We start from the raw sequence: 14,812 nt of genomic DNA, 5'->3' as shown, positions 1-14,812 counted from the left end.
TTGTTTTCATAGCATGATACCTTAAATTCTCTTCAAGAAATAGAATCTTACTCCAAAATTGAAAAGTTCCTAATACCTTAACAGCATAAAAAGGACAAACATATGCTTCTATTGATAAAAGATGTTCTATGATAATAAATTAGAAATTCTTTCCCTAAATTTAAAGGATCTTGAAGAACAAGTATGGCTTTTATCAAACAGGTGTTACCTTCTCCATTGATTTATTTAATTGGTTAAATATTGGCACCTGGCAATTTCTGCTCCGGGGAATTTTTCAATCTTTGGCTATTTTTCTCCTATATTTATTGTATTTATCTCTCTACTGTGTTGTACCCTTTCAAGGGTTTTCAATGCTTTAAAAACAGCCACTCGCACATCAAATGATTGCCATCAGGATTCGATAGGTTGAAGGACCCAACAGCTTGACTAGTCAAGCCTACAATGACTATGTAATTTTGAATAATGATGGCCATGTGACTTTACATCCCAAAGCAACTATTGATAATAACAGCATCTACATGACTCTGATCTAGTGATTATGTCAATAGTGGGAACCAAGAGTAAAGCTATACTGTTTGATCATGCTCCCAGCATGATCAAAATGGGGGAATGATTAAAATTAAGTCCAGGCCTAAAGAATCCATGAACCGACAAAACCAGTTAAACATCATGAATGACCTCAACATTGCTTGATTTGAAAACATAAGTGAAATTTAAGTTTATCTATTTCTTATAAATGCCAATATTAAAGAAAACTAGAACTAGAACTTTAGCTCAGCCAATCAGAAATAGCCAACAAACTTATAACTGTATAACCAGGGACTTTCCAATGGGATAGACTAAATAAAACAACTATATATTTGTAACCAATCAATTTTTTTTTTTTTTTTTTGCTTTACTTCTGTGTTCATCCTATTAAATTATTACCCTTGTATTTTGTCAGCAGAGCTCCCAGACAACTTCTGGTTCAAGCTGCTTGATTTCTGAATTGTTTGCTCAAATAAACTTTTAAAATTGTTATTGTGGCTCAGTTTACCTTTTAAACTTTTGGGAAATTGCAAAACATCAATGATGTGTTTCTTTTATTTAAATAATATACTTTTGGGACATTGTAATATACCAATAATATGTTTTCTCTTATTTAAATAATAACCTTTTCTTATGTTTATATAGAAGATAGATTTACCTTTGTAACAATGCTTTGACTGTTCCTTTTTTTCTTTCAAATTTAAAAGTTGACCATAAATCACAAAAAAGCACTGCCTTTTAATAACATACATGTAAACAATTTTAGCTTATAGTGATTATTTTCATTCCAAAATTTTTTTTTTTCTGGTTTTGATGAAAAGTTTACGTGTGTGTGTGTGTGTGTGACAGTTTCACTCTTGTTGCCCAGAGTGGAGTGCAATGACATGATCTCAGTTCACTGCAGTCTCCGCCTCTCCCCCGCAGTCAAGCGATTGTCTTGCCTCAGCCTCCCAAGTAGCTGGGATTACAGGCATGCACTGCCACACCCAGCTAATATTGTATTTTTAGTAAGACACAGGATTTCTCTATATTGGTCAGGCTGGTCTCAAACTCCCGACCTCAAGTGATCCGCCTGCCTCAGCCTCCCAAAGTGCTGGGATTACAGACGTGAGTCACTGCCCCAGGCCTAAAATTATTTTTTGGTTTTTGTTAAATGAAACACACGCGCGTGCGTGCGCGCACACACACACACACACAGAGGACATAAAGAGTAATGACAAAGCAAACTCCTGGGAAATCAATCAATTTAAGAAATAAACCTTGCTTTTGAAGCCTATAGAGCGGTGGTCCTTTTGGCACCAGGGACTAGTTTCATGGAAGACAATTTTTCCACTGACGGGGTGTGGGGCAGGAAACTTTCAGGATGAAACTGTTCCACCTCAGATGATCAGTCATTAGATTCTCATTGGTAGCACACAACCTAGATCCCTTGCACGTGCAGTTCACAATAGGGTTGGTGCTCCTATGATAACGTCATGCCACAGCTGATCGGACAGGAGGTGGAGCTCGGAAGTAATGTTTGTTGACCCTCTGCTCACCTCCTGCTATGCAGTTCACTTCCTAACAGACCATGGAATGCTACTGGCCTGCAGCCTGGGGATGATGACCCCTGGTATAGGCTAATGAATCATCACCTGGGAGGCAACTAATAACCTGAATTTTGTATTTATCATCTCTGTGGTACTTTCGTAGTGTTATAACACTGCTAACTTGTTTCTCAAATGGATGTACAAATGCACACTTTCTACGGCAGTGTTGACATCCTAGCCAACCTTTGATATTGTGCTAGGAGTTATAAATCATCAAGGGACCTAATTCTTATAGTGTAATTTAGAAGAGAAATTTAATTTTACTTTAAAATAAGTTAATATAATAAATAAAATCAAACTAGTAAATATAAAGAAAACTAATTACTAAAATACCAAGGGGTGATTTGTTTTAAGGGACTTCAGAGATTGCCTAATCTACTTGGTCTATCACAAATATCCTCTTCTATAATTCCTTTCGGTCCAAGAGTATAATGCAGTTGGAAGTGGATCATTTACTTTTCAACCAAATAGCAAAATCCTGCATATTCATAAGTTAAAAGTTATATCAATCTGAAACTAATTGCAAAAAGTTATTAAGAATAGAAAGTCCATTAAACATCAGCTGTTTGCAGCAATTAATCACTAATACCTCTGTCTTATTAATCACCATCAACATATACTGAAGTATTTTGGAGACTATTAGGATGTTGTATACCACTTGGAGTAAAATCCAAAATCTGCATTATGGCTTACACTGCACATATATAATCTCATTCTCTATATTTCAGCCTTGTTTCCTTTCAATTACTAAAAAATGCCTGTTTTTTTTTCCTCTTCTCAAAGAGCACATGCTGTTTTCTCTTTATAAAGACACCAACCCTCTGAAGAATAAGTGAGTGGATAATGGTGACATTTCATTGAAATTACATGTTATATTTGTAATGCTTTGGACTATACCCTAGGGATCTATCTTTCCCATGTTCCTCTTATCAATGTGAAAGCAGGATCCATGACAATTTTTTGGCACATTTCACATCTAAATATTCCAAAGCAACCTCTTACAAACCTAGAGCACTTCTTTATTTCTCTTGGCCTCCTTTTGTTTATTAAAGAATCAATGTTTTCTTTTACACAGCTTTTCCCATAGTCTTGGTTTCATATACAAAGTTATATGCACATAATGTTTTATTTCTAGCTCCTTTCCCCTTAATGATGATACATAAAATCTTATAAAATATACACTATTCCAAATTTCATACCAATGCATTCATATTTTATGTTGTTAAACTTGAAAATGACAGTTGACCTTATCTTGTTATCTGCTCACATTTATTTCATTTCAGGTGTTGCATATTTCTGCTATATTTGTTCTTGTCTGTGTAAAATTAAATGATGATGCCCACATTGGATGCACATTGCTTTTTATTAAGCACTAGACACTGGACTTGATGTTTTGCAGATATGATCCCTCTTATTCCCCACACCACACTCTAAGCAAGAAATGGTTATTCCCAGTTAACAGAGGAGGAAATTGACCACAGAGGGGTTAGGCAATCTGTTTATGGTTTTTAATACTAATAAATAGCCAAGAAAGATTTGTTGCTTCTGAACAAAACTCTTAGCCATAACATACTCTGTGCATTCATACTACATTTCAATCTTTTTAGAACACACCGAAGCCCACAAAATTTCATTGACCCCCTTTGCTTACAGTTTTTACTTCTCTCAGATATTTTCCAGAATATCATTCTCTCTCTCATTTTCTTGTTATGATATATTCAATATGGAAATTGGGTCAATTTTTATTACTTTTTCACATTTTTCAGTGGATTAAACTGCAAGATATGGTGAGGACTCAGGTGTAGGTCTATGACAAAAGATAGAGGAACAGTCAACAGGACTCAGAAAACAGAGGGAGTCACATACAAGCCTAATGAACCCAGGCTCAGATGAGGCCACCTTCTACATTCCATGCTTTCATCAAACAGATGAAATTTATGCTCGGTGTTTCCACATCAAAGACGGTGAACAGACTTCCTCTTGCAGACCATCTGGGTAGTAAGTGGTAGAGTACTATAATGAAATAATTGTAAAATGCTGCCCAAAATAGAAGCACACCATGGCTAATAACTGATACCTGTTCTAGATGCTCATTGAGGATGAGCTATGATTGGCAGAATGATCCAGGCATGTTTTTCCTTTGCTGACGTTGTTTTGTATCTTAATATAATACATTGGATACACTGTATCCTTGCTTTGTACCATAATCAATGATAGCTGGTAGTATAACTGTATGATGATTGTGAGTCCTGTGAGTCCTTGTAGGGAATCATTGAACCCAGGGGAGGTCTTAGTGTCCATACCACAGGAAGAGATTAGTAAACTTAGACCAGGTCAGAGCTCTGGTTAAGTGGCCACAAAGTCAAGACATGTCTCTAATTCAACCTCATAGAAACCCAGAGGGCAAGTCAGTACTATGGTCTTAATAAATGATCAAGACAGACATTATATAGAAATTAGTTGTTACTCAATCACACTACATGTGTTGAGAACATTAACAATTAACCGGTGTATTAAAGCTGCCTCGGTCAAAGTTGACTCATGGACTAGATATTGATTCTAAAGGCTGAAGGATTTGTATGTCTAAAGCTCAACAAGTGCTCTAAATATCCACAAAACAACAAACCCGTATCCCCTTCTTTAATTAGAGATTAGAGATACCAAAATGTAGATAGAAAGGAGAGGAACTCTGGATTTGGTTTAACTCTGATCTATTTGGTTTATGATGCTTTCATTTTAATATTTCTTTCAAACTCTTCAGACTTTAATTGAAATGATTTTTAAAATAAATTGAGTAGACATAATTGAAAGAACTAGCTAGGAGGTCTTTTTGGTATCCCAGGCAGTGCCCACAATGAACCTGCCACTCACTGTTGGCACAGTGGGTTGTCAGTTACATACTAAGTATGGAATTTGGCTTTTTTTTTTTTTTTTTTTTTGAGACAGAGTCTTGCTTGCTCTGTCGCCCAGGCTGGAGTGTAGTGTTGCGATCTCGGCTCACTGCAAGCTCCACCTCCCGGGTTCACACCATTCTCCTGCCTCAGTCTCTCCAGTAGCTGGGACTACAGGTGCCTGCCACCATGCTCGGCTATTTTTTTGTATTTTTAGTAGAGACAGGGTTTCACTGTGTTAGCTAGGATGGTCTTGATCTCCTGACCTCAGGATCCGCCCACCTTGGCCTCCCAAAGTGCTGGGATTACATCGTGGGTGAAGCCACTGTGCCCGGCCGGAATTTGGCATTTTATACAGGGAAGTGATTGCCACGTTAGGGATAGTGTTTGGGTCCAGCTTGAATGTCCTGCATCATAGAATTATGATGAAAATCCAAGTGAGTCGGGCAGCAGTTTCTTGCAGTGATTCTCTGACCTGAAGATGAGTGTGCCATTAGAACAGATGTATTTTTCTGGTTTTTTTTTTCCTATATCTATACACATTGCCTATAGGAAGGATTATAGACCTGGTTTTGTCATTTAAAAGCATATCAGTTATTTAGGAAGGGAATTTTCCCCCAACTTTAAACTTGGAGGGAGGTTTTGTCTTTGTATAAAGGACATTGAATAATATAGTAGAATGTTTCTTCAGATATAGTTTTACAGTAAAGGTACACACACAAAATAATTTACATTAAATTCTGGTAAAATGTTACTATCTAAACACTATCCTTTGATCAGGCTTGCCATATTCATGGGAGTGAATCTCAAAGTGGAGACAGAGCCTCTCGCTCAGACTCTTTTGCATACAAGAGAGATGTTTATGCCAAATTTTATGTTTTTGTTGCTCTTGACCTATTCAGTCTTTGTTGTTCACGTAAACTTCAGTGCTTTTCAAAAGCACTTATTGGGCTATAAGATGACCGTCATAGTCTGACAGGTAACCAAGTTCCCACGTCATGTGGCCATTTATACTTACAATTGGGAGATAGATAGATGACAGATAGATAGATAGATAGATAGATAGATAGATAGATAGATAGATAGATAGATATGGTGGTTTTTTGTTTTGTTTTATTTGTACTCTAAAACAATATGGCCAATTAATTTGTTTATTTTTTAGTGAAATCATAGTATATTTCTGGGGTACTTATGATATTTTGATACATAGTATATTTCTGGAGTACATATGATATTTGATTATACAGTGCATAATGATCACATCAGGGTAATTGGGATATTTATCACCTCGTTTACCTTTGGGGAACATTTCAGTTCTTCTAGCTACTTTGAAATATATAATAAATTATTGTTTTATTATAATTTTCCTTCTTACTCTTGCTATTTGAGTCTAAGTTTGTACCCATTAACCCACTTCTGTTCATCCTCCCTGCTTCCCTCCCAGCCTCTGGTAACCACCATTCTACTCTCTACCTCCAGGAAATCTATATTTTTAGCTCTCACACATGAGTGAGAACATGTGATACTTGTTTTCCTGTGCCAGGCTTATATCACTTAACACAATGAGCTCCAGTTCCACCCACGTTGCTGCAAATGACAGGGTTTTATTCTTTTCATGGCTGAATTGTATCCCACCATGTGTATTTGCCAAATTTTTTTTCTGATTTTGGACACCTAGGTTGATTCCATATCTTGGCTATTGCAAATAGTGCTGAAATAAGGGTGCAGATATCTCTTAGATAAACTGATTTTCCTTTATTTTGGATGTATAGCTAGCAGTGGGTCTGGCAGTTTTATACTTAGTTTTGAGGAAACTCCATAGTGTTTTCCATAATGGTTGTACTACTTTACATTACCACCAACAGTGTATGAGGGTTCACACTCACCACCACGTGTTATTTTGTCTTTTTAAAATGACAGACACTTTAACTGGGGTGAGATAATAAAACCATTGTGGTTTTGAATTGCATTTTTTTGATTAGTGATGGTAAGGAGATTTTCCTAAACTCATTGGCCATTTGTACGTCTTCTATTGAAAACGTCTATCCAGGTCTTTTGCCCATTTTTAAATTAGATTAGTATTATTTTTTCCTGTTGAGTTGTTTGAGTTCCTTATATATTCTGGTTATTAATCCCTTGCTGGATGAATAATTTTCAAGTATCTTTTCTCATTCTGTGTATTGTCTCTTCACTTTGTTAATTATTTCCTTTGCTGTGCAGGTTTTTTGCTTGATGTAATCTCATTTGTCTCTTTTTGCATTTGTTGCCTGTGCTTTTGCGGTCTTACCCAAAATAATATCCTCCCAGACTAATGTCCTGTACTGTTTCCCAATGTTGTCTTATGGTGATTTTATAGTTTCAGGTCTTATATTTAAGTCTTTAATTCATTTTGAGTTGATTTTTGTATATGGTAAAAGATACGGATCTAGTTTCATTCTTCTGCATAAGAATATCCAGTTTTCCCAGCACCATTTATTGAAGAGACTTTTCCCCATGTATGTTCTTGACAACTGTGTTAAAAATAAGTTGGCAGTTAGCATGTGGATTTACATCTGGGTTCTCTATTCTGTTTCATTGGCTTATGTGTTGTTTTTTATGCCAGTACCATGCTGTTTTAGTATAGCTTTATAGTAGAATTTGAAATTAGGTGGTGTGATGCCTCCAGCTTTAGTATTTTTGCTCAGGATTGCTTTAGCTATTTTTTTTTGGGGGGGGGGGTATGTGTGATTCCAAACAAAATTTAGAATTGTATTTCCTATTTCTGTTAAGAATGTCATTGATATTTTCATAGGAATTTTATTGAATCTGTAGTTTTCTTTGGGTAGTTTATTTAATAATATTTTTTCTTCCAACCTACAAACATGGGATATCTTCATTTTTTGTGTCCTCTTCAGTTTCTTTCATCACTATTTCATAGTTTCCCTTGTAGAGACATTTTACTTCTTTGTTTAAATATATTGCTAGGGTTTTTTAAGCCATTTTAAGTAGGATTGCTTTCTTGATTTATGTTCAGGTTGTTTGGTTAGTGTATAGAAACACTACTGATTTTTGCATGTTGATTTTATATCCTGGAACTTTACTGAATTTGTTGATCAGTTCTAGGAGATTTTGATGGAGTCTGAGCAATAAATATTTTATTTTTGAAGGCTTTACTAGTATATACTCACAGTATTGTTAAGTACTGAGCACTCCCATTGAGCTTTATTTTATTTTGAAATAAATCCTTAACTAGCATCAAGTAAGAAACTTAAGTGTTCTTGGGTAGATCTGTTTCCTTGATAAATGTTCATGTCAGGCTTCTGCTTAATAAAGTATGGACTTTTTCAATTTTGTCTCCTGATCTGATCTCTTCTTTTGTTGCTAAATAGATATGTACATTAAAAAACAGAGAATATTATCTGGGGCAGGTAGCATGGGTTGGCTTACTTATCACCTATTCTTTATTGTTTCTCCTTTGCCTGGTTTTTCTCTAGCAGAAAAGTAAGTCGTAATTTTTTCTGGCTTCTTTGAATGTAGGGTGGCTAATGAGATGTAAGACACTCTGGTGCCACAGCCCATTCTACCTTTCTCCTCTTCCTGGTCTGAATGCTGGCAAGGTGGCTGGAGCTATAGTGCCTACTGATGACTGACAGAGAAAAGAACAGGAAATTACGGATATTCTAGCTCTGATTCCAGGAAAAACTGACCAACCTCTTCACTGCCTGTATTCAGACTACAAGTTATGTAACATAATTAAATAAATAAAAACACTTTCTTAAAACTGTCATTGATTTTCTGTCATTGAAACTAATTTTAATAAAATATAAGCTAATTAAATAATGAAAATATAATCTCTAACCATGAAAGAAAATTGAAGTAAATAAGAGACCATTTTCTATTGCTCAATTTTGGGGAAAGAAAGGAAGTTTGGACTCGACAAACTTAAAAAGTGATGATTTAAAAAGACATTTATTTGCAGGTATTAATACAGTCAACATTTGTTAGTTGGCTATGAATCATTTATACCTTTTCTACCTTTTCTTAGCAGTACCTACAATTTCCCACCTATAATGTGTGTGGGATGGGTTATTCCATCTCTGTTTTCAGGGGGTACACCAGGATTGGTTAAAGCCAATTGACACAACGTATCCTCCTGACCGAGATAATTTTCCAGGATATGGTGAGGACTCAGGTATAGGTCTATGGCAAAAGATAGCGGAAGAGTCAACAGGACTCAGAAAACAGAGGGAGTCACATATTTATTGTAAAAAAATTGCAAAACAAACCTTAGTTTCTGCTACTCAACTATTACAAAACTTCCCAGAATATTGTACTTATTTCCTATAGTTAAAAATAAAACAAAACTTCCTTTTTTCTTATGAAAAGGCAGCTAATTCGGCTTGATAGTTAAGAAATATTCAATTCGGAAAGAATATTATCTCATGTTTCAAATGTTCTGTATCTAAATGTTCTAGTTGACTTTCTCTTTTCTTTCTTTCTTTCTTTCTTTCTTTCTTTCTTTCTTTCTTTCTTTCTTTCTTTCTTTCTTTCTTTTTCTCCCTCTCTCTCTTCCTTCCTTCCTTCCTTCCTTCCTTCCTTTCCTTCCTTCCTCCCTCTCTCTCTTTCTTTCTTCCTCCCTCTCTCTCTTTCTTTCTCTCTTTCTTTCTCTTTCTTTCTTTCTTTCTTTCTTTCTTTCTTTCTTTCTTTCTTTCTTTCTTTCTTTCTTTCTCTTTCTCTCTTTCTTTCTTTCTTTCTCTCCCTCTCTCTCCTCCTTCCTTCCTTTCCTTCCTTCCTTCCTCCCCCTCTCTCTCTTTCTCTCTCTTTCTTTCTCTTTCTTTCTTTCTTTCTTTCTTTCTTTCTTTCTTTCTTTCTTTCTTTCTTTCTTTCTTTCTTTCTTCTTTCTTTTTTTCTCTCTCTCTATTTTCTTTGACAGAGTATCACTCTGTTGCCCAGTCTAGAGTGCAGCAGTGCTATCTCAGCCCACTGCAACCTCCACCTCTAGGGTGTAACCGATTCTCCTGCCTCAGCCTCCTGAGTAACTGGGCCTACAGGTGCATGCCACCACACCAGGCTAATTTTTGTATTTTTAGTAGATGTGGGGTTTCTCCATATTGGCCAGGCTGGTCTCTGGATATTTTCATTTTTATAATGCATTTCTGATTCTGGTATTGGCTTGCAGTCACTTAAATAAAAAGGGCATCACTTCCATGACAAGTGATATTTTGGTAGGACAGTCAGCACATTTTGGAATTTATGCAAGATATTCAAATATTATATTTTCAACACTGTCCTTAGCCATTTCTCAAAATAGTTCCAAAGGGAGATTTTCTAGTATCTTTTGAGATGTTTACTAAAATATCTAAAGTTTTTATTTGAAGCATCAATTTAATTGAAGAGAGTTTTTTATCTTCTCTTTCCAAAGATAATATGGAAGGAAGTATAAGTTATGGACTTATGTAGAGTACTGATAAAATAATCCATTTTTGTTCCCTAAACTTCTTGTTACACTGTGACACAGTTTCCTTGTCTCCTCAAAGAAGCTATGATCCTGCCTGAATAGAAAATCAAAAAAAAAGAAAAAAAGAAAAAGAAAAAAATTATCTAAAACATATATCAAATAAATAAGTTTTATACAAAGTACAATTTGGGAGCACATCACCTAGATAACTTTATTTCTAATTGTTTTTGACCAAACGTAACTATTACACAGTACTTGGATGTGCCAATAACATTTTAATTGCTCTAAAATTGTAGAATTTTATGGTATTTTCATATTCAAACTATCATTAATCTTTATTTTATTCTTTAAAAAGTAACCTTGATCTCAAATACGCTTCATTTGACATAAAATGAGCTGATCTGAATCTTTAAGATACTGATGGATAAATAAAACGGAAGTTTATTTTAATTTCATTTCTCTTATTTGTTATAATAGGTAGTCTGTAACTTAATTAAAAAACAAAATTTGGTCAACAAGGAGGAAATATGTCTAATACAATTTCTAATGTATTTGCAGATGAGGATGAGGATTGCTGTGGAGAAGGAGGTGCCAGAAATATCGGTGTTTTAATGTGACTAAAACCCACTCATTTTAAGTATTAGCACATTTTTGAACAATTTCAAAAGAAAATATTGACGGAGGCTTGCTCCATTTTCTTCTGTATGTTTTTCTTGGATCTTGACCTGAGAGTATCTCAATTCAAAGTGGATATATGATGCCAATATAAATAAGATCCTCTTTTCTCTTTTTACTGATGCATTACATCCTTGTGACATGCGATGCATGGTGTTGAGATGGACTGACGTAGCTAATGAAATGTGACAGAAGGCAATTAGATACCAAGTTTTATAAATGCTAGATGTGAAATGAAAATCTATACAAGTTACTTTCACAGGGAGCAGCTTTCATTTCACATTTTGTTTATCAACTAGAAGAGATATAGTCACATATGTCAATGAATTTTCTTATTAGCTGTAAGTTAAAAACACATACATAAAATACAGTATTTCAAAAATTATTTTTATCTAATATTTTGTGCAAGTCACCTAATTAATCACTATGTCAGTATAAGATTTCTCTAACACGGCTGGGTGCAGTGGCTCACGCCTGTAATCCCAGCACTTTGGGAGGCCAAGGCAGGTGGATCACGAGGTCAGGAGATCGAGACCATCCTGGTTAACACAGTGAAACCCCATTTCTATTAAAAATACAAAAAGAAATTAGATGGGCATGGTGGCGGGCGCCTGTAGTCCCAGCTACTTGGGAGGCTGAGGCAAGAGAATGGCGTGAACATGGGAGGTGGAGGTTGCAGTGAGCCGAGATCGCGCCACTGCACTCCAGCCTGGGTGACAGAGGAAGATTCCCTCTCAATAAATAAATAAATAAATAATTATCTAACACTCAGAATTTAACATTTACATAGGTTATACTTAACAGCCTATGCATCAGTGTACCTATGGAATAATTTTGGGAAAATTTTAGATTACTGGAAATTATTTGGCCTAATGTAAATCTCATCAGACCACTGAATCCACTTATTTTTATATTATTGACTCATTAAACAAACATTACCTTTCTTGGGAGTATACCAAATTTATTAATTTATCTCTTGAACTGGGACATAGCTAAATAAGATGACAGGAGACATGCAAACCTGACTGAAAGAATAACTACAGATATTAGAACACTGAAAAAAAAAAAAAGGAAAAAAATGCTGCCATGTTTAGGATAAACTGACATGATTTTTTTTATCTTAACTCTCAAAAATTTCAGAGAATAAATAAAATTACATACATATGAGAGGTAAGATGTTAATGATTGGTGAAGATATCTAAGTATTCATTGTACTAGTCCTGAAACTTCACTTTGGGTTTAAAATATTTCAAAATTTAAAAAAATAAAGAATAAATTAAGTAAATATCTTATATAAAAGATAGTAACTGGTTCTGTAAAATAACCAGTAGTTAAAGCATCGAATTGGTATTCCAAAATGAATAGTGACTCAGACATTAAATCAACATTTGGCATAAGAAATGGAAGTGATGTAAGATGAAGGTTTCAGAGAAAAACAGAAGGTATTTTAAAGAACAAAGTGTCAAGAAGCAACTGATGCTAGAGAGAATGTGGAGAAATAGGAATGTTTTTACACTGTTGGTGGGAGTGTAAATTAGTTATACCATTGTGGAAGACAGTGTGGTGATCATCAAGGATCTAGAACTAGAAATACCATTTGACCCAGCAATCCCATTACCGGGTATATACCCAAAGGATTATAAATTATTGTACTATAAAGACATGCATACGTATGTTTATTGCAGGACTGTTCACACCACAAAATACTTGGAACCAACCCAAATGCCCATCAATGATAGACTGGATAAAGAAAATGTGGCACATATACACTATGGAATACTATGCAGCCATAAAAAAGATGAGTTCATGTCCTTTACAAGGACATGGATGAAACTGGAAACCATCATTCTCAGCAAACTAACACAAGAACAGAAAATCAAACACTGCATATTCTCACTCATAATCCATGAGAACACATGGATACAGGGAGAGGAACATCACACACCAGAGCCTGCCAGAGGGTGGGTGACTAGAGGAGGGATAACATTAGGAGACATTTCCAATGTAGATAACGGTTTGATGGGTGCAGCAAACCACCATGGCACATGTATACCTTGTAACAAACCTACTTGTTCTGCACATGTACATGTATTAAAAAAAAAAATCTCCCCAATAAAGGTCCTGTATTTTCAAAATAAAATAAGATAAAACAAAATAAAATTAAATTAAGAAGTCCTTCAGCTCTTAGGTTCTGTAAATAAGTATTCCATACATCAAAAAAAAAAAAAAAAGAAAGAAAGAAAGAAAGAAAAAACAAAGCATAATTCCTTATTATTTTTGACTCTTTGCAGACTTGTAATAAGAGTAACTAGAACCTTGGATGTAGTTAGCTCTGGAGATTCATGTGATCTAACTGATGGTTCTATATTAACATTCATATAGTTTCCAACAAAGGGCATGGTCTAGTGTAGATTTTCAGTACAAACTGGCTTCTTTACCTTGTAAGTTTAGGACACGAAGTAGAACAGAACTATATCAACGGCTACTGTGAATCATAAATTTCTTTTGTATAAAATGATATAGAATATTTTGTAAGATTGTTTTATTAGAATAGTATTGTTTTAAAATAAGATTATGTGGACAGCAATAACTTGGTGTGTTCTCCCATATTACTTTCTTATTCTATTTGATACACTTTATAAAATGAGACTTTGTGAATTAGCTAAGTTTGCTTTGATTTGGGAGAAAGTTTCTCTTGATTGGGATTCCACTACATTTATAGATGAATTTGGGGAAGAATAGATTATGTCATCTCATCCATGATTATGGTATATCTCTTTATTTTGTTCACTTCATTAAAATAACTTATTGTTCTAGTTCTAAAGATAAACATCACTACTTGAGTTCCAGTTTTGGTTCATTTCTACAAGTTTTGGTGCATTTCTACAAGTTTTGGTGTATTTGCATGACTCAGTTTATTTCTTCATGAAAGACATGTTAGTACGCCTAATTAGAATTATATTTTAATAAATTCTATATCATATATGATCAATTATTGTATATAATAAACATTAGTTATAACTATATTATTCATTTTTAAAGATGTGAATTATTTAGATGCAAAATACATGAACACAAAAGGATTCTTAGAGCCAAATAAATTAAAATCTGTTAACTTACTTTTCCAATTTTAACTTTACTATTGCTTATAGTAGTAAAATACAAATGCTTGGAGGCTACCTAATTATTCAACAGAAGAGAATGATTAAATATATTACAATAGAGCTATACAGCAAAACATTATGTAGTTGGTAAAATGAATGATACATATGTGAATGTACTGAGAGATCATATTGTAGGGAAAATGTAAGTTTCAAAATGGTATGGATTCTACGATTTTGTAAAAGCTATAGACACATGCCTGTACCTAGCCAACAAATTATTAATTTTTTTTTTGAGACAGAATCTCATTCTGTTGTCCAGGTGGGAATGCAGTGGCATGCTTTCATGTCACTGCAACCTCCGCCTCCCAGGTTTAAGCAATTTTCTGCCTCAGCCTCCCGAGTAGCTGGGACTACAGGCACGTGCCACCACATCCTGCTAATTTTTCTATTTTTAGTAGAGATAGGGTTGCACCATGTTTGCCAGGCTGGTCATGAGCTCCTGGCCTCAAGTGATCTGCATGCCTCCACCTCCCAAAGTTCTGGGATTACAGGTGTGAGCCACTGCACCTGGCACAAATTGATAATCTT

The sequence above is a fragment of the Macaca fascicularis genome, chromosome 6, assembly GCF_037993035.2.
Source record: "Macaca fascicularis isolate 582-1 chromosome 6, T2T-MFA8v1.1".
Lineage (NCBI taxonomy): Eukaryota > Metazoa > Chordata > Mammalia > Primates > Cercopithecidae > Macaca > Macaca fascicularis.
This window is presented reverse-complemented; position numbering follows the sequence as displayed.